We start from the raw sequence: 25,535 nt of genomic DNA on the forward strand, positions 1-25,535 counted from the left end.
TCCCCCCTCCTGGGACACACAATCAAGTAAGTGCATTTTATCTTTAAATACATTACATTTTTACATCATACTGTACATTTCTCTTTAAATATACCCTGAGCCTGTGCCCTGCACAGACTCTACATACTCAGGCACTGCAGTGCCTTCCCTAGCCCTGCAGCCTGCCTGCTAGGGCTCTCCCTCTCAGTGCTGGAGGTATGGGGCTGGCTTCCCCCATCCTCCAGCCTGCTTTTCTGCCTCTGGGGTTCCAGGGAGCTGGCTCTCCCTGTCCCCCCAGGGTGGCACTACTTTTGTGGCCTCGCCGCACGCAGCGGCGCACCCCCCTGTACCTAAGCCCGGCGGCCCGGGACACTTGTCCCGGCCGCCGTGACTCTGGCTTTGTTCAGCGCTGAGGCGCCAGGAGCGTAGCTCCCGGACCCCAGCGCTTCATCATCTTGATTGGCCGCCTAATGTGCCCACGCCGCTAGGGAGCCGGCTTGCCCGGTCCCCCATGAGCGGCGCTGACTATTTTGTGCCTCGCTGCAGCGTCCGGCGGGGAGCCGGGCTGCAGCGCACCCCCCTCGCTGCCCGGCAGCCCGGGACGTCCGTCCCGGCTGCCGCGGCTGGCCGCCTCCAGTGTACTGAGGCGCCGGGAGCGGAGCTCCCGTCCCCAGCACTGGCAGACCCAGAGCGCGCTGCAGCGGGAGCTGAGCTCCCAGCCGCAGCGGCTCACCCTTCTCCCCCCCCCCGGCGCACACACAGCTCAGTGTGCCGGGGGGCTGTGCTCACCGCTGCCGGGAGCGGAGCTCCCGGACTCCGGCGGTGCCCATCGGAAGGCTGCAGCGGGAGCTGATCTCCCGCATGCAGCAGTCCCCGTCTCCCCCGGCGCGCACACTCCAGTGCGCCTGGGGGTGCACCGACCGCCGCCGGGAGCGGAGCTCCCGGACTCCGGCGGCCAGCGGCTGTCTCCTCTCCCCCGGCGCGCACACTCTGCTGAGCGCGCCGGGGGCTGTCCTCCCTGCCGTGGACTCCGGAGGGGTCCGGGACCACGGCACATTTAAAATACCAGTTTACACATTTTTTTACATGAATAAAACACGGCGCCTAGCGCCCATAATACAATTCAAATTTGGCGCCAAGAGCCCCTTTGTCCTTGCAAATGGCGCCGGGCACTAGGGATTAACCCCTTCAGTGCCAGGGCGGCCATTTGCCTCGTGGCTGGGGGCTCTCCGGCCACACTAGGTGGTATACAATTATGGATGGACGAGCGACTGCCGACACAGAGGTAGCTACAGCCGTGGACTACCGTACTGTGTCTGCTGCTAATATAGACTGGATGATAATGAGATAAAATTAAAATATATATATATATCACACTAGTACTGCAGCCGGACAGGTATATATTATGTAATGACGGACCTGCTGGACACTGTCTGTCAGCACTGCAGACTCCTAAAGTAAGCTACTAGTATCAAGAAGATAGAAAAAAAAAAACCACGGTAGGTGGTATACAATTATGGATGGACGAGCGACTGTCGACACAGAGGTAGCTACAGCCGTGGACTACCGTACTGTGTCTGCTGCTAATATAGACTGGATGATAATGAGATAAAATTAAAATATATATATATATATCACACTAGTACTGCAGCCGGACAGGTATATATTATGTAATGACGGACCTGCTGGACACTGTCTGTCAGACTCAGCACTGCAGACTCCTAAAGTAAGCTACTAGTATCAAGAAGATAGAAAAAAAAAAACCACGGGTAGGTGGTATACAATTATGGATGGACGAGCGACTGCCGACACAGAGGTAGCTACAGCCGTGGACTACCGTACTGTGTCTGCTGCTAATATAGACTGGATGATAATGAGATAAAATTAAAATATATATATATCACACTAGTACTGCAGCCGGACAGGTATATATTATGTAATGACGGACCTGCTGGACACTGTCTGCAGAATGCGTTTATAAAAACACCACACGACGAGTGTTTAACTTTTTCAGGCAGACAATCACAATATACTGGTGGTCAGCAGACAATCACAATACTGGTGGTCAGTGGTCACTAGTCAGTCACACTGGCAGTGGCACTCTGGCAGCAAAAGTGTGCACTGTACTTAAAATATGTACTCCTGCTATAACTGCTCCCCAGTCTCCCCCACAATTAAGCTGTGTGAGCAGTGAGCACTCAGCACAGTCAGATAATGATATACAGTATTACATATGATGCAGCACACTGGGCTGAGCACAGATATGGTATGTGACTGTGTCACACTGTGTATCGTTTTTTATCAGGCAGAGAACGGATTAATTAAACTGGTGGTCACTGGTCACACTATCAGCAGCAAGTAGTACTCCTCCTAATAATATGCTCCCCAAAATTTGTGTCTCTCTCTAGTACTCTAGTCTAAACGGAGAGGACGCCAGCCACGTCCTCTCCCTATCAATCTCAATGCACGTGTGAAAATGGCGGCGACGCGCGGCTCCTTATATAGAATCCGAGTCTCGCGATAGAATACGAGCCTCGCGAGAATCCGACAGCGGGATGATGACGTTCGGGCGCGCTCGGGTTAACCGAGCAAGGCGGGAAGATCCGAGTCGCTCGGCCCCGTGTAAAAAAACCTGAAGTTCGGGCGGGTTCGGATTCCGAGGAACCGAACCCACTCATCTCTAATATTAATGTGTGCTGGGTTGGGGGGTGGTATTTTAATGTGTGCTGGGGAGGGGGGGTATATTAAAAACTTGTATGGGGGAGTGGCATATTAATGTGTTTTTGTTTTTTAATTAATGCAGTTTCCCACTACCTATCACCCACTGCCTCTCCCCGCCCGTCACCTCTCTGCTGACACCCTCTTCCTATCACTCACTGACTCTTATACCGCTTTTAGACCAACAGCGCGGGTCGCAGCCTTGAGCCTGAAACGACACGGGTGCTACCCGGTTGCGCCCCGCGTCAGCCCCCTTTCCCACTGCACTCACCAACCCGGCATATTGCCGTGTTGGTGACGCGGTGGGGGTGGCGAATGGAGATCACATGATCTCCAAGCGCCGCCCGTGCATTCACTGTAAACGGGAAGCCGGGTGTCACAACTGAGTGCCTGAGCTGACGGGAGGCAGCCTCAGTTGTAGGGGCTGAGATGTACCGGAACCTGGGAGGTTGTATCAGACCCCTGGACATGTAAGTAACATGAATAATAACTGCCCGAAGGCGTGACCACGACAACTTGGATAAAAGTCAATGATGTTTATTATGACAACTCCGCAACACAGCAGCAGTAAAAGAAAACGTAAAAGTCAGCAAAGAATAAATACAGTTCCTGGGTACTACAGGATGGCAGGAGCCACAGGGCACTGGTAGTGTGAGATAGTTCTTATGATCTTCTAGATGGAAAGTCCTTACCAGGCCCGACTGTAGCAATGGAGATAACCCAGGATTGTGCCAGCTGGTGTTCCAGGAAAAGCTGGGTTGCTGAAGATAAAACAGCTGCTGTGGATACTGGCTGGAACCAGACTGTTGTTAGCACGGAGTGGATACTGGCTGGAACCAGTTAAATAATAAATGAACTTGGGAGCGATGAAATATGAACTGAAATGTAGAACTTGAGAGCGGAGAAATAATAATACCGGTGGAGAGTGGTAAAGTGTAGAAAGGACACCGGCCCTTTAAGAGAAGCTGTACTCTGCTGGAAGCTGAGCTGGAAGCAGGTAATGTTGTAGCTGGAAACAGATGAATCCACAATGGATTGGAGAGTCAGGCTACACCGCAGGTGGAATGCTGGTGCGGGTCTCTATGGTGGAAGTCTTGAGACAGGAGCTGGAACCTGGAAGACAATCACAGGAGAGAGACAAACAGGAACTAGGTTTGACAACCAAAGCACTGACGCCTTCCTTGCTCAGGCACAGTGTATTTATACCTGCAGCAAGGAAGGGATTGGCTAGGCAATTATGCAGATTATCAATACTGAGAACAGATTGGTGGAAATGATCAGCTGACAGAATCCAAGATGGCTGCGCCCATGCAGACACTTGGAGGGAAGTTTGGTTTGTAATCCATGTGGTAATGAAAACAGTAATGGCGGCGCCAGCCACCGGAGACAGGAGGCGCCAGGCTGACAGATGCACATCCAACCACGCGGACACAGCGGAGGCCGCGGCTGACGTAATCGCCACTCAGACACTCTGCATGCAGAAGTTCAGGGACGGCGGCGGAGGCCGCGGGAGACGCCATGCCAGGTGTAATATGGCGTTTACTGTGACAGCGTCCCAGAGTGACAGGAGAGGATAGAGGAATGTACACATCAGGATAACAGATGGGATCCGGTCCTGGAGCGCTGAGCCAGCCTTAGGAGGCATCTGATGGGTAAGAAATGGCGTCCAGATACCCGGATCGTGACATCACCCCCCCCTTTAGGAGTGGCCCCAGGACACTTCTTTGGCTTTTGAGGAAACTTGGAATGGAATCTCCGGACCAAGGCAGGAGCATGGACATCAGAAGCATTGGTCCATGAACGTTCCTCAGGACCATAACCCTTCCAGTCAATAAGATATTGTAGTTGACCGTAACGGTGACGTGAGTCCAGGATCTTGGCCACTTCATACTCAACGCCTCGTTGAGTTTGGACTTTCGGAGTTGGAGGAAGTGAGGAATGAAACCGATTCAAGATCAGCGGTTTCAACAGGGAAACATGGAATGTCCTGGGTATTTTTAAGAAGGGAGGCAACTGGAGTCTGTAAGCAACAGGATTGATGACTTGTTCAATCTTGAAAGGACCGATATAGCGAGGTGCAAACTTCATACTGGGAACTCTTAACCTCAAATTCTTCGTGGATAACCATACCCGATCACCCACCTTGAGAGCAGGAACTGCTCGACGCTTCTTATCCGCAAACTTCTTGTACCTGAACGATGCCTTGAGCAGAGCTGATCGTACGCTCTTCCAGATATTGGCAAACTGATGCAAGGTGATATCCACTGCGGGAACAGAAGTTGCTGGAAGCGGTTGGAACTCAGGGACTTTAGGGTGGAATCCAAAGTTAGTGAAGAATGGTGTTGAAGCAGATGAAGAATGATACTGGTTGTTATGACAGAACTCGGCCCAGGGAAGTAATTGAACCCAGTCATCTTGAGAGGAGGAAACATAGATGCGGAGGAAGGCCTCCAAGTCCTGATTCACCCTCTCGGTTTGACCATTGGTCTGAGGACGGTAAGCCGTGGAAAACTTTAGCTTGACTTGGAGGACTTGACATAAACTTCGCCAGAATTTGGCTGTGAATTGAACTCCTCGATCTGAGATAATTTCTTCAGGAAGACCGTGGAGTCGGAAGATCTCTTGTATGAATACTTGAGCCAACTTGGAAGCTGACGGAAGACCGGAGAGAGGAATGAAGTGTGCCATCTTGGTGAACCGGTCAACTACCACCCAGATGGTATTGAACTTGTTGCACATGGGTAAATCTGTAATAAAATCCATCGACAAATGGGTCCAAGGTCGACGGGGAACAGATAGTGGAACCAGTTGCCCCGCAGGCGACTGGCGGGATACCTTATGTTGAGCACACTTTGGGCAAGATGCAATAAACTCCAAGACGTCCTTTTTCAGAGTTGGCCACCAATAGGACCTAGAGATAAACTCCAGGGTTTTTTGGATACCTGTATGTCCGGCAAAACGGGAAGCATGGGCCCAATGCATGAGCTTCTTCCTTAGCATCGGTTTCACAAAACTTTTCCCTGATGGGGGCGTAGAGTCCATCCCTACCGTGGAGAATGCCAACGGATTTATAATAGGATGCTTGTCTGAAGACTCTGACTCATTTTCTTGCTCCCATGAGCGGGAAAGGGCATCGGCCTTGCGATTCTGAGAGCCCGGACAGAACTGGAGTTTAAAGTCGAACCTGGAAAAGAAAAGTGCCCATCTGGCCTGACGAGGGTTGAGACATTGTGCGCCTTTCAGATATAAAAGGTTCTTGTGGTCTGTAAGTATGGTGATTGAATGAGAAGCTCCCTCCAACAGATACCTCCACTCTTCTAGAGCGAGCTTGATGGCTAGCAACTCCTGGTCGCCAATGGCATAGTTGCGCTCAGCTGGGGAGAACTTCCGGGAGAAGAAACTGCAAGGGTGTAAATGGCCATCTTTAGCCCTCTGAGATAACACCGCTCCTACTCCAACGGAGGAGGCATCCACCTCTAAGATGAAAGGAGAGTCGATGTCAGGCTGTTTCAGAACAGGCGCAGAGATGAACCTTTGTTTTAAAAGATGAAATGCTTGCATGGCTTCTTCAGACCACTTGGACGGGTTAGCACCCTTCTTAGTGAAAGCAGTAATAGGCGCCACAATGGTGGAAAAGTCTCGTATAAACTTTCGGTAATAGTTGGCGAACCCTAAGAACCTCTGGACCCCTTTGAGGGTTAAGGGTACCGGCCAATTTTGGATTGCTTGTAGTTTCTCAGGATCCATCTCTAGTCCGGAACCGGACACAATGTACCCTAGAAACGGAATGGACTTGACTTCAAAGACGCATTTTTCTAATTTGCAATAGAGATGATTGACACGGAGACGGGACAGAACCTCTTTAACCCAAAAACGATGTTCCTCTAAATCGTTGGCAAAAATGAGGATATCGTCTAGATAGACCACGACATGACGGTATAGAATGTCTCTGAAGATCTCATTGACAAAATGCTGGAAGACAGCTGGAGCATTGCTCAATCCGAAGGGCATGACGAGGTACTCATAATGTCCGTCACGGGTGTTAAAGGCGGTCTTCCACTCGTCACCCTCACGGATCCGGATGAGATTGTATGCACCTCTCAAGTCCAGCTTTGTAAAGATGGTAGCTCCGCTAACTCTGTCAAAGAGCTCAGTAATCAGGGGTAAAGGATAACGGTTCTTGATGGTAATGTCGTTCAAACCTCTGTAGTCGATGCACGGCCGCAGACCACCATCTTTCTTTTTTACAAAAAAGAAGCCTGCGCCGGCTGGAGAAGAAGAAGGTCGAATGAACCCCTTTGCTAGGTTCTCTTTAATATATTCCTCCATAGAATGCGTCTCAGGCAGAGACAACGGATAAGTTCGGCCTCGAGGTGGAACCTTCCCTGGAACGAGATCAATCGGGCAGTCCCATTCTCTATGAGGAGGAAGGATATCAGCAGAAGCTTTACTGAACACATCCGTGAAATCTTGATATGGAGGAGGTGGAACATCAGACGACCTGGGGGAGGAAGAACAGACAGGCAATACTTTAAACAAACATGTCTCAGCACAGGAGGAACCCCATGCCAGGATTTGCGTAGTCGTCCAATCAATTGTAGGATTGTGAAGACGGAGCCATGGAAGGCCCAGGACCACAGGATGTGTGGCTCTTGGAATCACTAAAAAAGAAATAAGTTCGGAATGAAGAACTCCCACTCTCAGACGAACTGGTAGAGTCCTTAAAGAAATAACTGCATCAAAAATTTTGCTGCCATCCACGGCAGTTAAAGAAATGGACGAAGGAAGTCTCTCGGTGGGTAGGGACCACCGTTTAACATAGGCTTCGGTAATAAAGTTCCCAGCTGCTCCGGAATCAAGGAGGGCAATGACGTTCCGATAACGTTGAGCAACTTGAAGCGAGACTGGGAGATTACAATCTTGAGGAGATGGAGAGGAGATCATTACTCCTAGCCGGCCCTCTCCTTGGCGAGCTAGGATTTGGAGTTTCCCGGACGTTTGGGACAGGCATTAATGGTGTAAGACGGAGCTGCACAATAGAGACAGAGAGACTCGGAGAGACGTCTTCGGCGCTCAGCAGGAGTTAAACGGGAACGGCCAAGTTGCATGGGCTCATCTTTAGATGGTGACAGTTGACGAGGAGGAGGAGCAGAAGATTTTGGAGCAGATGATCTTCCACGCTCAGTTGCTCTCTCTCTGAAACGTAAATCAACTTTCGTGCAGAGTGAGATTAGCTCATCTAACTTAGAAGGTAAGTCTCTGGTAGCTAACTCATCTTTAATACGCTCAGATAAGCCATGCCAGAATGCAGCATACAGGGCCTCGTCGTTCCATGCCAGTTCGGATGCCAGGATCTGGAACTGTATCAGATATTGTCCTACAGTACGTGACCCCTGGCGTAAACGGAGAATCTCGGATGAAGCTGAGGTTACCCGGCCTGGCTCGTCGAAGATGCGCCTGAATGTTGACACGAAGGCAGTGTAGGAAGATAGCAGGGTGTCGGACCTCTCCCATAACGGTGATGCCCAATCAAGGGCTGAGCCACTGAGAAGAGAAATAATGTAGGCAATTTTTGTACGGTCACTGGGAAAATTGCCAGGTTGTAGCTCAAACTGAATCTCACACTGGTTGAGAAATCCCCTGCAGAATCTTGGAGATCCGTCAAATTTTGCTGGCGTTGGAAGATGAAGACGTGGAGCAGAAATGGGTAAGGTGGGTGGGGTTATAGCTGGAGTCACTGTGGTTGACGCACCAGACGCGCCTGATCCACGGAGAGTTGTCTGAATCCCATCCAGCCGAGTAGAGAGATCCTGGAGACAGCGGATGATGTGGCCCTGTGCAGCCTCCTGATGTTCTAGTCGGGCTGCCAGTTCTTGCATCGGCCTGGCCGCTTGATCCTGGTCTCCGGCTGGATTCATTAGGTCAGTGCTTACTGTCACAACTGAGGGCCTGAGCTGACGGGAGGCAGCCTCAGTTGTAGGGGCTGAGATGTACCGGAACCTGGGAGGTTGTATCAGACCCCTGGACATGTAAGTAACATGAATAATAACTGCCCGAAGGCGTGACCACGACAACTTGGATAAAAGTCAATGATGTTTATTATGACAACTCCGCAACACAGCAGCAGTAAAAGAAAACGTAAAAGTCAGCAAAGAATAAATACAGTTCCTGGGTACTACAGGATGGCAGGAGCCACAGGGCACTGGTAGTGTGAGATAGTTCTTATGATCTTCTAGATGGAAAGTCCTTACCAGGCCCGACTGTAGCAATGGAGATAACCCAGGATTGTGCCAGCTGGTGTTCCAGGAAAAGCTGGGTTGCTGAAGATAAAACAGCTGCTGTGGATACTGGCTGGAACCAGACTGTTGTTAGCACGGAGTGGATACTGGCTGGAACCAGTTAAATAATAAATGAACTTGGGAGCGATGAAATATGAACTGAAATGTAGAACTTGAGAGCGGAGAAATAATAATACCGGTGGAGAGTGGTAAAGTGTAGAAAGGACACCGGCCCTTTAAGAGAAGCTGTACTCTGCTGGAAGCTGAGCTGGAAGCAGGTAATGTTGTAGCTGGAAACAGATGAATCCACAATGGATTGGAGAGTCAGGCTACACCGCAGGTGGAATGCTGGTGCGGGTCTCTATGGTGGAAGTCTTGAGACAGGAGCTGGAACCTGGAAGACAATCACAGGAGAGAGACAAACAGGAACTAGGTTTGACAACCAAAGCACTGACGCCTTCCTTGCTCAGGCACAGTGTATTTATACCTGCAGCAAGGAAGGGATTGGCTAGGCAATTATGCAGATTATCAATACTGAGAACAGATTGGTGGAAATGATCAGCTGACAGAATCCAAGATGGCTGCGCCCATGCAGACACTTGGAGGGAAGTTTGGTTTGTAATCCATGTGGTAATGAAAACAGTAATGGCGGCGCCGGCCACCGGAGACAGGAGGCGCCAGGCTGACAGATGCACATCCAACCACGCGGACACAGCGGAGGCCGCGGCTGACGTAATCGCCACTCAGACACTCTGCATGCAGAAGTTCAGGGACGGCGGCGGAGGGCGCGGGAGACGCCATGCCAGGTGTAATATGGCGTTTACTGTGACAGCGTCCCAGAGTGACAGGAGAGGATAGAGGAATGTACACATCAGGATAACAGATGGGATCCGGTCCTGGAGCGCTGAGCCAGCCTTAGGAGGCATCTGATGGGTAAGAAATGGCGTCCAGATACCCGGATCGTGACACCGGGTCGATGCGACCCGGCTCCCGTTTACACTGCACAGTTTGCCGGGTTGAACACGTGTGCAAACCTGCAAACCACCCGAGTTGGAATTCCGGGTCACTCAACCTGAATTATCCCAACTCGAACCTTTTACACCAGCCAGCAACATGGGTTATGCACCTTCATGTGCAATAATCCGTGTTATATGCTGGCGGTGTAAAAGGGGTATTACCCTCACCTCGTCACATCTCTTCTGTTACACTCTTCCTGTTGGCAACTGATTCTCATCATTTCCCCATCACCTCTCTCACTGGTTACCCAGTGACTCTCACCCTCTCCATGTCACCCTCTGTTTTCACCCTCTGCTTGTCACCTTCCTCCACTCACTGGTCACTGCCTCTCCCTAGCTTCACTCTCTGCCCTTCTCCCACTGCCTCTCCCTGCCGTTACCCTTTCCCCGTCCGCTCTCTGTCCTGTCACCTACTGACTTTCCTGTCACCCACCGACTCTAACCCTCTCCCGATCACTCTCTCCCTCTTTTCACATTTCGGTGGGGTCTATTCATGAAGCAGTGAAAAGTGTGGAGAAGTAAATCAGTGAAGAAGTTGCCCATGGCAAAGGATCAGCTTATATAATTTTATAGAATACACTTTATAAATATTATCTCAACACTGATTGGTTGTTATAGGCAACTTCTCCACTGGCTCACTTCTCCACTGTTTACACTGCATCATGAATAGACCCCTATGAAACATAGTAAAGAGACATGTGAAGCAGACATACAGATGTGTCCCTCCTCAGCTTAAAGGCTAATTGTGGCAAATGCAACTTGTTTTCTGCAATAAGCGTGCCTGTGGGTGTGCATGAATGCGCTATCATTAGGATTGCATGGTGTGTACACTCCTGCGAATGGGATGCAGCTTGCCGTGGCTAGTCATTAGCGCAATGTGGCTGCTTGCTGGTAGGATGAGAGTGGCCACATCTGTATTTGTAGGAGGGCGCAAAATGTATAGTTTGCAGGAGGGCGCTGAACACCCTAGCACCGGCCCTGCCTGCAACCCCCGCATGATGCCCACACCCCTGCCCTGCAAATTGCGGACTCGGACATGATGCCCGCACCCCTTCTCCCCCGCAATTGTGGACTCGGTAATGATGCCCGCACACCGACTACTATATACATGATGTATATTATATCTATATCCCACGGAAACCCTTCCACACAAATCCTGTGTTTGCTCCTGGATGCCCACACCCCTCCACGAATTGCAGACTTGGCCATGATGCCTGCATCCCCCCGTGATTGTGGAAATGGGCATGATATCCGCGCAACATACACACACCCCCTGCGCGAATTGCGGACTCGGCCATGATGCCTGCAACCCCCCCCCCACGATTACGAACCCAGGCATGATTCTCCCCCCCCCCCCCCCCGCGAACTGCGTTCTCGGGCATGATGTCCGATCGCCACTAATCCTCCGCCCCCCGATTGCAGACTCCAGCTTGTTGCCCGCAACACCCACGCAGTTGCAGAGTCGGGGGCATGTAGCACGCACCACCAAATCTGCCCCCCACACCCCGGAGCGGCTGCAGATTCTGGGATGTTTCTGTCTCCCCCCTCCCCTGGATGGCAGACTCAGGTACTTCTCCCCCGCGATTGCAGACTCCCACATGTTGCCCGCAAACGCCTCCCCTTCCCACACTGCGATTGTAGAATCAGGCATGTTTCTCGCAACCCTCCCTTCTATTGCAGACTCGGTGATGTTTCCTTTTCCTCTCCTCGCGATTGCAAACTCCCGCTTGTTGCCCACCCCACCCCCCTCCCAACATACTGCGAATGTAGAATTGGGCATGTTGCCCGCAAAACACAAATCCCCCCCCCCCCCTCCCCATTGCAGACTCAGTGATGTTTCCCACCCCTCGTGATTACAAATTCCCACCTGTTGCCCGCAGCCCCCGCCCAAGCGATTGCAGAATCGAGCATAGTGTCCTCACCTCACCCATTCACAGACTCTGGCATGTTGTCCGCATCCCCTTCCCCCCCACACACACCCCGCGATTTCAGTCTCAGGCGTGTTTTTGACTACCATCCCTTCAGTGATTGCAAACTCCCACATGTTGCCCCCCCCCCCCCCCCCCGCGATTGCAGACTCCCGCATGTTGCCCGCTAGCCCCCACCCCCACAATTGCAGACTCCTGCATGTACGGCATACACCACGTACCACAGTGTAAGCATGGGGAGGGGGGGGGGGAGCAGGCTAAACTTTCTCTGACGTCCTAGTGGATGCTGGGAACTCCGTAAGGACCATGGGGAATAGCGGCTCCGCAGGAGACTGGGCACAACTAAAGAAAGCTTTAGGACTACCTGGTGTGCACTGGCTCCTCCCTCTATGACCCTCCTCCAGACCTCAGTTAGAATTTTGTGCCCGGCTGAGCTGGATGCACACTAGGGGCTCTCCTGAGCTCCTAGAAAAGAAAGTATATTTTAGTTTTTTTTTATTTTCAGTGAGATCTGCTGGCAACAGACTCACTGCTACGAGGGACTTAGGGGAGAGAAGCGGACCTACCTGCTTGCAGCTAGCTTGGGCTTCTTAGGCTACTGGACACCATTAGCTCCAGAGGGATCGAACACAGGCCCAGCCTCGGTCGTCCGGTCCCGGAGCCGCGCCGCCGTCCCCCTTACAGAGCCAGAAGCATGAAGAACGTCCAGGAAATCGGCGGCAGAAGACTCCGGTCTTCATTAAGGTAGCGCACAGCACTGCAGCTGTGCGCCATTGCTCCCTGTGCACACCACATACTCCGGTCACTGATGGGTGCAGGGCGCTGGGGGGGGCGCCCTGGGCAGCAATTAGAGTACCTTAAGAGTGGCAAATCACACATAATATAGCCTAATAAGCTATATATGTGTAAAATACCCCTGCCACATTATGATTATAAGAGCGGGAGAAGTCCGCCGAAAAAGGGGCGGGGCTATCTCCCTCAGCACACTGGCGCCATTTTCTCTTCAGAGTGCAGCTGGAAGACAGCTCCCCAGGCTCTCCCCTGTAGTTTTCAGGCTCAAAGGGTTAAAAAGAGAGGGGGGGCACTAAATTTAGGCGCAAATCTGTGTATTATAGCAGCTATAAGGGAAAAATCACTGTGGGTAGTGTGAATCCCTGCATTATATAGCGCTCTGGTGTGTGCTGGCATACTCTCTCTCTGTCTCCCCAAAGGACTTTGTGGGGTCCTGTCCTCAGTCAGAGCATTTCCTGTGTGTGTGTGGTGTGTCGGTACGGCTGTGTCGACATGTTTGATGAGGAGGCTTATGTGGAGGCGGAGCAGGTGCCGATAAATGTGATGTCACCCCCTGCGGGGTCGACACCTGAGTGGATGGACATGTGGAAGGAATTACGTGACAGTGTCAACTCCTTACATGAAAGGTTTGACGACATAGCAGATGTGGGACAGCCGGCTTCTCAGCCCGTGCCTGCCCGGGCGTCTCAAAAGCCATCAGGGGCCCTAAAACGCCCACTACCTCAGATGGCAGACACAGATGTCGACACGGATACTGACTCCAGTGTCAACGACGATGAGACTACTGTACATTCCAATAGAGCCACCCGTTACATGATTATGGCAATAAAAAATGTGTTGCACATTTCTGATATTACCCCAGGTACCACAAAAAAGGGTATTATGTTTGGGGAGAAAAAAGCTTCCAGTGGTTTTTCCCCCATCTGATGAACTAAATGTGTGAAGAAGCGTGAGTTACCCCGATAAGAAACTGGTAATTTCTAAAAGGTTACTAATGGCGTACCCTTTCCCGCCAGAGGATAGGTCACGTTGGGAGACATCCCCTAGGGTGGATAAAGCGCTTACACGTCTGTCAAACTACCGTCTCAGCCTGCAGATAGAATGCAGGAGGCTATCCTGAAGTCTGTATATACACACTAAGGCATTATACTGAGACCAGCTATTGCTTCACCATGAATGTGCAGTGCTGCAGCTGCGTGGTCAGATTCTCTGTACCTTAGACAGGGACACTATATTGCTAACCATAGAGCATATTAAAGACGCAGTCTTATACATGAGAGATGCACAGAGGGATAATTGCCGACTGGCATCTAAAATAAACGCAATGTCCATTCTGCCAGGAACTTGGCAGTGGACAGGTGATGCTGATTCTAAAAGGCACATGGAAGTTTTGCCTTACAAGGGTGAGGAGTTGTTTGGGGATGGTCTCTCGGACCTCGTTTCCACAGCTACAGCTGGGAAATCAACATTTTGCCCCATGTTCCCTCACAGCCAAAGAAAGCACCGTATTATCAGGTACAGTCCTTTCGGCCCCAGAAAGGCAAGCGGGTTAAAGGCGCGTCCTTTCTGCCCAGAGGCAGAGGTAGAGGGAAAAAGCTGCAGCATACAGCCAGTTCCCAGGAACAAAAGTCCTCCCCCGCTTCCTCTAAGTCCACCGCATGACGCTGGGGCTCCACAGGCGGAGCCAGGTACGGTGGTGGAGGCAATTCACAAGCTGTAGTCGCAGCAGGTGATAGTCAAGGTACCCCTTCTTCAAGGGACGGGGTTACTATTCCACAATGTTTGTGGTACCGAAACCGGACGGTTCGGTGAGACCCATTTTAAATTTGAAATCCTTGAACACTTATATACGAAGGTTCAAGTTCAAAATGGAATCGCTCAGGGCGGTTATTGCAAGCCTGGACGAAGGGGATTACATGGTATCACTGGACATCAAGGATGCGTACCTGCATGTCCCCATTTACCCCCTTCACCAGGAGTACCTCAGATTGTGGTACAGGACTGCCATTACCAATTCCAGACGTTGCCGTTGGTCTGTCCACGGCACCGAGGGTATTTCCCAAGGTAATGGCAGAGATGATGATACTCCTTCGAAGGAAGGGAGTTATAATTATCCCGTACTTGGACGATCTCCTTATAAAGGCGAGGTCCAGGGAACAGTTGTTGATCGGAGTAGCACTAGCTGGGGCAGTGCTACAACAGCACGGCTGGATCCTGAACATTCCGAAGTCGCAGCTGGTTCCTACAACGCGTCTACTGTTCCTGGGGATGGTTCTCGACACAGAACAGAAAAAAGTGTTTCTCCCGGAGGAGAAGGCCAAGGAGTTGTCATCTCTAGTCAGAGACCTCCTAAAACCAAAACAGGTGTCGGTGCACCATTGCACGCGAGTCCTGGGAAAGATGGTGGCTTCTTACGAAGCAATTCCATTCGGAGGGTTCCATGCAAGGATCTTTCAGTGGGATCTGTTGGACAGGTGGTCCGGATCGCATCTTCAGATGCATCGGCTGATAACCCTGTCTCCAAGGGCCAGGGTGTCGCTGTTGTGATGGCTGCAGAGTGCTCATCTTCCAGAGGGCCGCAGATTCGGCATACAGGACTGGGTCCTGGTGACCTCGGATGCCAGCCTTCGAGGTTGGGGGGCAGTCACACAGGGAAGAAACTTCCAAGGACAATGGTCAAGTCAGGAGACTACCCTACACATAAATATTCTGGAACTAAGGGCCATTTGCACTGCCCTAAGTCAGGCAAGACCCCTGCTTCAAAACCAGCCGATGCTGATCTAGTCAGACAACATCACGGCGGTCGCCCATGTAAACCGACAGGGCGGCACAAGAAGCAGGATGGCAATGGCACAAGGATTCTCCGATGGGCGGAAAATCATGTGTTAGCACTGTTAGCAGTGTTCATTCCTGGAGTGGACAACTGGGAAGCAGACTTTCTCAGCAGACACGACCTCCACCCGGGAGAGTGGGGACTTCATCCAGAAGTCTTCCAAATGATTGTACACCACTGGGAAGGGCCACAGGTGGACATGATAGCGTCCCGCCTCAACAAAAAGCTAAAATGTTATTGCGCCAGGTCAAGGGACCCTCAGGCGATAGCTGTGGACGCTCTGGTAACACCGTGGGTGTACCAGTCGGTGTATGTGTTTCTTCCTCTGCCTCTCATACCCAAGGTACTGAGAATAATAAGAAGGAGAGGAGTAAGAACTATACTCGTGGTTCCGGATTGGCCAAGAAGATCTTGGTACCCAGAACTTCAAGAAATGATCTCAGAGGACCCATGGCCTCTGCCGCTCAGACAGGACCTGCTGCAGCAGGGGCCCTGTCTATTCCAAGACTTACCGCGGCTGCGTTTGACGGCATGGCGGTTGAACGCCGGATCCTGAAGGAAAAGGGCATTCCGGAGGAAGTTATCCCTACGCTAATTAAAGCTAGGAAAGAAGTGACCGCAAACCATTATCACCGCATATGGCGGAAATATGTTGCGTGGTGTGAGGCCAGGAAGGCCCCAACGGAGGAATTTTAGCTAGGTCGATTTCTGAACTTCCTACAGTCAGGGGTGACTATGGGCCTAAAATTGGGTTCCATTAAGGTCCAGATTTCGGCTCTATCGATTTTCTTCCAAAAAGAACTGGCTTCACTACCTTAAGTTCAGACATTTGTTAAGGGAGTGCTGCATATTCAGCCCCCTTTTGTGCCCCCAGTGGCACCTTGGGATCTCAACGTGGTGTTGGATTTCCTAAAGTCGCATTGGTGAACCACTTAAAACCGTGGAACTAAAATATCTCACGTGGAAAGTGGTCATGCTGTGCGGCTACTCGTGACTTGGAGGACTCCAAGTTGCTGGACGTAGTCCGGGCCCTAAAAATCTATGTTTCCAGGACAGCTGGAGTCAGAAAGACTGACTCGCTATTTATCCTGCATGCGCCCAACAAGTTGGGTGCGCCTGCTTCAAAGCAGACTATTGCTCGCTGGATCTGTAGCACGATTCAACTTGCACATTCTGCGGCTGGACTGCCGCATCCTAAATCTGTAAAAGCCCATTCCACGAGGAAGTTGGGCTCTTCTTGGGCGGCTGCCCGAGGGGTCTCGGCTTTACAACTTTGCCGAGCAGCTACTTGGTCGGGGTCAAACACATTTGCTAAATTCTACAAGTTTGATACCCTGGCTGAGGAGGACCTAGAGTTCGCTCATTCGGTGCTGCAGAGTCATCCGCACTCTCCCGCCCGTTTGGGAGCTTTGGTATAATCCCCATGGTCCTTACGGAGTCCCAGCATCCACTTAGGACGTCAGAGAAAATAAGATTTTACTCACCGGTAAATCTATTTCTCGTAGTCCGTAGTGGATGCTGGGCGCCCATCCCAAGTGCGGATTGTCTGCAATACTTGTTTATTGTTATTGCCTAACTAAAGGGTTATTGTTGAGCCATCTGTTGAGAGGCTCAGTTATATTTCATACTGTTAACTGGGTATAGTATCACGAGTTATACCCGGTGTGATTGGTGTGGCTGGTATGAGTCTTACCCGGGATTCAAAATCCTTCCTTATTGTGTCAGCTCTTCCGGGCACAGTATCCTAACTGAGGTCTGGAGGAGGGTCATAGTGGGAGGAGCCAGTGCACACCAGGTAGTCCTAAAGCTTTCTTTAGTTGTGCCCAGTCTCCTGCGGAGCCGCTATTCCCCATGGTCCTTACGGAGTCCCAGCATCCACTACGGACTACGAGAAATAGATTTACCGGTGAGTAAAATCTTATTTTTTGCCTAGGATGTCAAGAAACCTTGCACCGGCCCTGATATTACCTCATAATAATCCGCACCAGGGCCTCATTTTCAGCAAAAGTAAACTTGACATTGCGGCCTGACTTGGTCCTGGTGCGTGGCTGCGGAGCCACATCACTTTCACTAGAGGACTCAGCCACCTCCTCCCCCTCTCCCACCTCCCTAACTTCCTCCACCTCACCTACCTCACTAACCTCCTCCACCTCACCTACCTCACTAACCTTCTCGACCTCACCTCCCTCACTAATCTCATCAACCTCACTAACCACTACATGAGACATACTGAAGACAAACAACAGAGAACACTAAAAAATAAACACAAAACACACTCCTCCTCTACAATCACACACACACACACACACACACACACACACAAACACTGACAAGAGACTCAAATTAAAACAATGACTGAAAAAATGACACACTAATAAGTAACAAGACAACAATAAAGACTAGACAGCTTACAAACACAATACAGCAATCAGAACTCAAAATATATACCAACAAATCACTCACCAACTGCTCACACCACTATCTCTCTCCTCTCCACTAACTAAACCCACGAGGTGAGGACAGTTTTGGGCGTATTTATATGGCTGCGCTTTGATACTCCCTCGTTTTCTACACAACCAATCAGGCATTAGCTTTGAAATCGAAAGTAAATGTCAAAATCAAGAAGATACTGCCGCACTTGAAAAATACGAATCAGGCATCCAAAAAAACCTTGGACGGCCGGACATAAACACATATGGCCGGAAAACACACACCAAAAATACGAATTACATCGACATCGGAAAATACAAATTAGGCAAACACGGTAGCTTAGTAAATTCCAGTTAATAATTACAAAATGTTGCAGAAAAATACGGCCGATAAAATTTGAGTTCAAACTCCCACCAATTCGCCAGGAACACGAATCTTAGTAAATATACCCCCATGTGTCCTGATTGCAGCAGCATCTTTCTGTGTACGCTGTGTGTGACGCATGCACTACAGGCCTCCCTAGAAATGTTCGCACGTGCGCAGTTGGAAAAAATTGCGCGCCTCGGCATTGTGTGCGACTCAAAATGAGGCCCTTCTTTATATGCAATGCGGGTGCAATTTTGACAACCTGCGTTTATAATCTCTGCTACAATGTGCATTAGTATAAATTTGTTAATTAGAATGATTATTGTCATGTGTCATCCATGTTCCTTTTACTATAATAATAATGATATGTATTCAGTTCAAGGTATAGAGATACATGATAAGCACATCAAGTTATCAGAAAAAGAATTAGAGCAGTGGGCACATGAATTCACAGTTCCAGCTGTAGCATCAGACATATAAACAGCCTTCTTTCTATTAGCATGCTGCAAACATTCTTCAGCAGCCATAATGAATTAGCCATGGGGCAGAGAAACAATATATTCCAGTTGTCTAATTGCAATCCTGTCTGCCCATGCTTTATGGATGCAATCTTAGAAATGCATGTTTACAAATTCCTCTTTTCAAATCTTCTTCCTTCATGCTCCCGGTAGGAAAATGTGTGTATTTCACACAAATGTCCCCTTGTAAATTACTATGGAGAAAAAAAAAATGAATTGTATCATCTGTAAACCTGTTATCTGCCAGCACTGAACGTACATATTCTTGATTTCCCATCTACATATCAACATTAACTTAGGGTTTAGTTTTCTCCTTATGAAGCTTATTGCAAGCAGGGAACATTTGCCTGCACAACACTGGTTGGGAGACAACATAATAACTTATTTATTTATTAACAGGTATTTATATAGTGCACACATATTCCACAGCACTGTACAGAGACTAATTAGTCATACCTCAGTCCCTGACCCAGTGGAGCTTACAATCTATTTTCCCTCAAGTCCGAAGAATATAAGGGAAATCTTTTTGTGTGGGCCTTCTTGTTAACCAGTTGAATTAAATAAACACAACTTTTATTAATATTGCTTATAAACACTTCAACAAATATGAATAACATATATGAAAAAAACATTGCAAAATATTACAAAACGTATGTATATTGAGTAGAGATGAGTGCATGACTTCTCTGAGAACCGAACCCACCCGAACATTGAGATCCAAGCCGGGATCTGACTCCGGCTCGGGACTTCCCGCCTTACTCCGATCCCAAAGCGAGGCAGAACGTCATCTTTCCACTGTCGGATTCTCGCAGGATTTGGATTCTATATAAGTTCCTGGTGATCCTGGCGCCATCTTCACTCCAGCTTTGAAGAGTGTACTTGACAGACGTGTCCGCCCCAGTACTGTGTTGTCTGGCGTGGGGCAGGTGCGCTCTCTCTGTCTGCTGTATCTGAAAGGGGTGCTCTCTCTGTCTGCTGTATCTAAAAAAGGGGCGCTCTCTCTGCTGTATCTGAAAGGGGTGCTCTCTCTGTTTGCTGTATCTGAACGGGGTGCTCTCTCTGTTTGCTGTATCTGAAAGGGGTGCTCTCTCTGTCTGCTTCTGCTGTATCTGAAAAATGGGTGCTCTCTCTGCCTGCTGTATCTGAAAAAGGGGTGCTCTCTCTGCTGCATCTGAAAGGGGTGCTCTCTCTCTCTGCTGTATCTGAAAAAAGGGTGCTCTGTCTGTCTGCTGTATCGGAAAGGGGTGCTCTCTCTATCTGCTGTATCTGAAAGGGGTGCCCTCTCTATCTGCTGTATCTGAAAAAGGGGAGCTCTCTCTGGCTGCTGTATCTGTAAAAGGGGTACTCTGTCTACTGTATCTTAAAAAAAGAGTGCTCTCACTGTCTGTTGTACTGGAAAAGGGGTGCTCTCACTGTCTGTGGTTTCTGAAAGAGGAGATCTGTCCATCCATCCAGGGCCTCCACCCCAGTGTAAAATTAAAATAAGAGCTAAAAACAAAAAGCCTAAAATTATAATTATTAAAAAAAATTATTTTTTGTTAGTGCTTAACCCCAGTGTACTATACAGTTTTTATTTTATTTTCATAAGTACTGTGACATTGCCAGTCAGACCGCAGTATATTATTTCCTACTCGTCGTACACGTATTGTGTGACGCTGTTGGTGAAGGTCAATCGCAGTGTTCGACTACAGGCCCTCATTCCGAGTTGATCGGTCGCAAGGCGATTTTAGCAGAGTTACACACGCTAAGCCGCCGCCTACTGGGAGTGAATCTTAGCTTCTTAAAATTGCGACCGATGTATTCGCAATATTGCGATTACTAACTACTTAGCAGTTTCAGAGTAGCTCCAGACTTACTCTGCCTGTGCGATCATTTCAGTGCTTGTCGTTCCTGGTTGACGTCACAAACACACCCAGCGTTCGCCCAGGCACTCCCACCGTTTCCCCGGCCACTCCTGCGTTTTTTCCGGAAACGGTAGCGTTTTCAGCCACACGCCCCTGAAACGCCGTGTTTCCGCCCAGTAACACCCATTTCCTGTCAATCACATTACGATCGCCGGAGCGAAGAAAAAGCCGTGAGTAAAAATACTTTCATCATAGTAAAGTTACTTGGCGCAGTCGCAGTGCGAACATTGCGCATGCGTACTAAGCGGATTTTCACTGCGATGCGATGAAAAATACCGAGCGAACAACTCGGAATGAGGGCCACAATTTCTGACTCATACACATATTGTGCGACACTGTTGGTGAAGCTAAGCCGCAGTGTGTAAAAATATATATTTCTGACTCATTTGTGCGACACTGTAACCCGCCGGTGTGTGATATAAAAAATAATAATACAGATTTCTGACTCATTTGAGCGACACCGTCAGTGAAGCTAAACAGCAGTGTGTAAAAATATATATTTCAGACTCATTTGTGCGACACTGTAACCGCCGGTGTGTGATATAAAAAATAATAATACATATTTCTGACTCATTTGAGCGACACTGTCAGTGAAGCTAAACCGAAATGTGTAAAAATATATATTTCTGACTCATTTGTGCGACACTGTAACCGCCGGTGTGTGATATAAAAAAAAATTATAATACATATTTCTGACTCATTTGACCATTAACAGCAATTACTTCCAAAAAGTACAGAGGGACCTGTGATGGTGAATTCCAGTGGGGACAAATAAAAGTCTGTGAAGAAGAGGATGTACATACTGATGGGGGTGCTCTGTCTGCTGTATCTGAAAAAAGGGTGCGCTCACTGTCTGCTGTATCTGAAAAAGGGGTGCTCTCACTGTCTGCTGTTTCTGAAAGGGGTGATCTATCCATCCATCCTGGGGCTCCGCCCCAGTATAAAATTTAAATAATAAAAGCTAAAAACAAAAAGCCTGAAATTATAATTATAAAAAATATATATATTTTTTGTTAGTGCTGTACCCCAGTGTACTATACAGTTTTTATTTTATTTTCATAAGTACTGTGACACTGGCGGTCAGACCACAGTATATTATTTCCTACTCATACACATATTGTTTGACACTGTTGGTGAAGGTCAACCGCAGTGTTTGACTACCATTTCTGACTCATACACATATTGTGCAATGCTGTTGGTGAAGCTAAGCCGCAGTGTGTAAAAATATATTTTTGACTCATTTGTGCGACACTGTAACCGCCAGTGTGCGATATAAAAAATAATAATACATATTTCTGACTCATTTGAGTGACACTGTCGGTGAAGCTAAACCGCAGTGTGTAAAAATATATATTTCTGACTCATTTGTGCGACACTGTAACAGCCGGTGCGTAATATAAAAAAAAATTATAATACATATTTCTGACTCATTTGTGCAGCACTGGTGGTGAAGTTAAAATGCAGTGTGTAAATAGAGTTTTTTTAAGGTCAGTGCGCTTAGTCTCACGTCCAAATATTCCTTTAAAGCAAAGGGTCGTCAAACAGATTCTACTGTTTGGATTCAGTCAGTTGTGGATGCTCCGTCAGAAAACACCTCTCCAAACTTCTTTGGTGGCTGCTCAGTTCTTCAGAATATGACTTGGGTATGTTCAGTCATGAAATTCTGTGAAGGCAGGGGAGAAGAACAAGCGCCATATGGTGTAGTATTTTGAATAAATTGGAGTGATAGATAGGTATATACGAAGTAAGTACCGGATAGATTCTTGAGATTAGGCCTGTCTGTCTCACTAAATTCTTTGTGGCTGTTCCCCACCTAGGAGACAAAAGATCATCGCCATATGGTGTAGTAACCTCAGATATATCTTGGGGTACCCTCCCCTCTATTTCATGCGTACCAAAAGGAAAATTCAATATAGCATATAGGATATATTTATATCCAGGTAGATCAAGTCGGTCCAATATGATGTAATGGCTGAATCAGTCGACTGTTGCTGCCTTATATAGTATTATCAATAAAAAAAATTTTAATCCACAAAATAATAATACAAATTCAGATAAAAAATAAAGGAGGAAGCCCTGGAGGCGAAACGCGTTGAGACTGACCTAACTACTGCCTACACCAATCAGCTAAGATTTTCTGATTTGTTTTATTTATTTTTTATCTGAATTTGTATTATTATTTTGTGGATTAAAATTTTTTTTACTGATAATACTATATAAGGCAGCAACAGTCGACTGATTCAGCCATTACATCATATTGGACCGACTTGATCTACCTGGATATAAATATATCCTATATGCTATATTGAATTTTCCTTTTGGTACGCATGAAATAGAGGGGAGGGTACCCCAAGATATATCTGAGGTTACTACACCATATGGCGATGATCTTTTGTCTCCTAGGTGGGGAACAGCCACAAAGAATTTAGTGAGACAGACAGGCCTAATCTCAAGAATCTATCCGGTACTTACTTCGTATATACCTATCTATCACTCCAATTTATTCAAAATACTACACCATATGGCGCTTGTTCTTCTCCCCTGCAGTGTGTAAATATTTATATTTCGGACTCATTTGACCATTAACAGCAATTACCTAAAAAGTACAGAGGGACCTGTGATGGTGAATTCCAGCGGGGACAAATTAAAAGTCTATGAAGAAGAGGATGTACACACTGATGGGGGTGAGGAATTGGATGCTGATAACGATCATGCCTATTTAAAGTACTAAAGCCAGTTTGTGCATTGCCCATTGCCAGCTTGTTTTGTGGGGTCTGGGACTCCAGGTCGACAACAAAAAGGTCGACACACCTTAGGTCGCCGTCAATTGGTCGACGCACCTTAGGTCGACGTGGACAAAAGGTCGACATGGAAAAAGGTCAACATGAGTTTTTTTGGTGTCGTTTTCTTCGTAGAGTGACCGGGAACCCCAATTAGTGCACCGCGTCCCCTCGCATGGCTCGCTTCGCTCGCCATGCTTCGGGCATGGTGCCTTCACTTCGCTCGCCACAGATTACCGTCCCAATCGTAGTGCCCACGTGGACCGTTAAGTATGAAAAGGTTCCAAAAAAGAAAAAAATTGGGAAAAACTCATGTCGACCTTTTTCCATGTCGACCTTGTTCCTGTCGACCTTTGTCCATGTCGACCTAAGGTGTGTCGACCAATTGGCGGCGACCTAAGGTGTGCCGATCTTTTTGTTGTCGACCTGGAGTCCGGATACCGTTCAAAATAGACTGGAAATGAGTGGAAATGGATGTTATTGAGATTAATAATACTGCAGGAACAAAATCACCCCCAAATTATGTTATTTTAGCTGATTTTATGATTTAAAAAAAAAAAAATACAGATCCAAAACCAAAACCCGCAAGGGCGGTTTTGCAAAACCAATACAGATCCAAATGGAAAATACTTATAAAAAGTGTGCCAGGTTTCTGCGATTGATCGTGTATTAATCAGCCGTGAACAGCCAACAAGAGTGCCTTAAGGTGGGTACACACTAATAGATATATCTGAAGATCAATTGATCTGCAGATATATCTATGGATGGATCGAGCAGTGTGTTCAGCATACACACTGCCCGATCCGTCGGGGATTGACGTCATGAACTGGGCAGGCGTGTACACACGCCCGCCCAGTTCAGCTGTCAATCACCGCCGGCCGCCGCAGCATGTGTACGGGCGGTCGGCCAACCGCCTCGTACACACACAGCTATGCGCCAATATATCGCTAGATATATTGGCCGTCGGCTGTGCTGCGCGGCCGACGCGATACGTCTGTGAACGACGGAGTTCACAGACGTATCGGCCGTACACACTGGCTGACGGTCCCGCGATATATTGGCCGTTCAAGAGAACGGCCGATATATCGACCAGTGTGTACGGGCCTTAAGACACTTTGGCCAGATGTAATGCAGTGAGAGATGGACGCAGCTCAGAGATTCCGGCCGAACTCATACTCAGCAGTCATTAACAAGGCAAAACCATTGCCGCTTTAAAAAAAAGTATGAATGTGGATGGAACCTCGGAGCTGTGGCCATCTTGCATTGCATTACATCCGGCCCTTTATCGTGTATAAAAGGATAGATCTGCATCTGCTGTCAATCTAAACAGGGGAATTCCCAGTGATGATAACTGTATCAGTGATGTGTATTATAGGTTGTCATTAAAATGACAATGGTGGCCATTCCGAGTTGTTCGCTCGCCGATTTTCGCAGTGCAGTGATCAAGTGAAAAAACGGCAAAAATGCGCATGCGCATGGTACGCAGCGCACATGCTCTAAGTACTTTCACACAAAACTTTCTAGATTTACACAAGCTCGAACGACGTTTTTTCATCGCTCCAGTGATCGTAGTGTGATTGACAGGAAGTTGGTGTTTCTGGGCGGAAACTGGCCGTTTTCAGGGAGTGTGCTAAAAAACGGTGGTGTGCCAGGTAAAAACGCAGGAGTGGCTGGAGAAACGGGGGAGTGGCTGGCCGAACGCAGGGCGTGTTTGTGACGTCAAACCAGGAACTAAACGGACTGAGGTGATCGCAGTCTAGGAGTAGGTCTGGAGCTACTCAGAAACTGCAGCAAATTATTTAGTAGCATTTCTGCTAATCTTTCGTTCGCACTTCTGCTAAGCTAATATACACTCCCAGAGGGCGGCGGCCTAGCGTTTGCAGTGCTGCTAAAAGCAGCTAGCGAGCTAAAAACTCGGAATGAGGGCCAATATATCAAGAACATAGAGATCAACTTTTCCTTACTGTTTACTTCTAGGAGAAAAATATATATC

The 25,535-nt window shown here is 48.5% G+C and overlaps 1 long non-coding RNA gene across 1 annotated transcript in view; it reads right to left on the minus strand.

Moving 5' to 3' along the window:
- Positions 1-18,429: 18,429 nt before the first annotated feature.
- The window catches only part of LOC134949041 (uncharacterized), a 42,230-nt gene continuing 35,124 nt past the window's right edge, over positions 18,430-25,535 (minus strand). The window contains exon 3 of the long non-coding RNA XR_010183088.1: positions 18,430-19,052. This is a non-coding gene — a long non-coding RNA (uncharacterized LOC134949041). The remainder of the gene's footprint in view (positions 19,053-25,535) is intronic.

Source organism: Pseudophryne corroboree, chromosome 8 (assembly GCF_028390025.1).
Source record: "Pseudophryne corroboree isolate aPseCor3 chromosome 8, aPseCor3.hap2, whole genome shotgun sequence".
In the NCBI taxonomy this organism is placed as follows: domain Eukaryota; kingdom Metazoa; phylum Chordata; class Amphibia; order Anura; family Myobatrachidae; genus Pseudophryne; species Pseudophryne corroboree.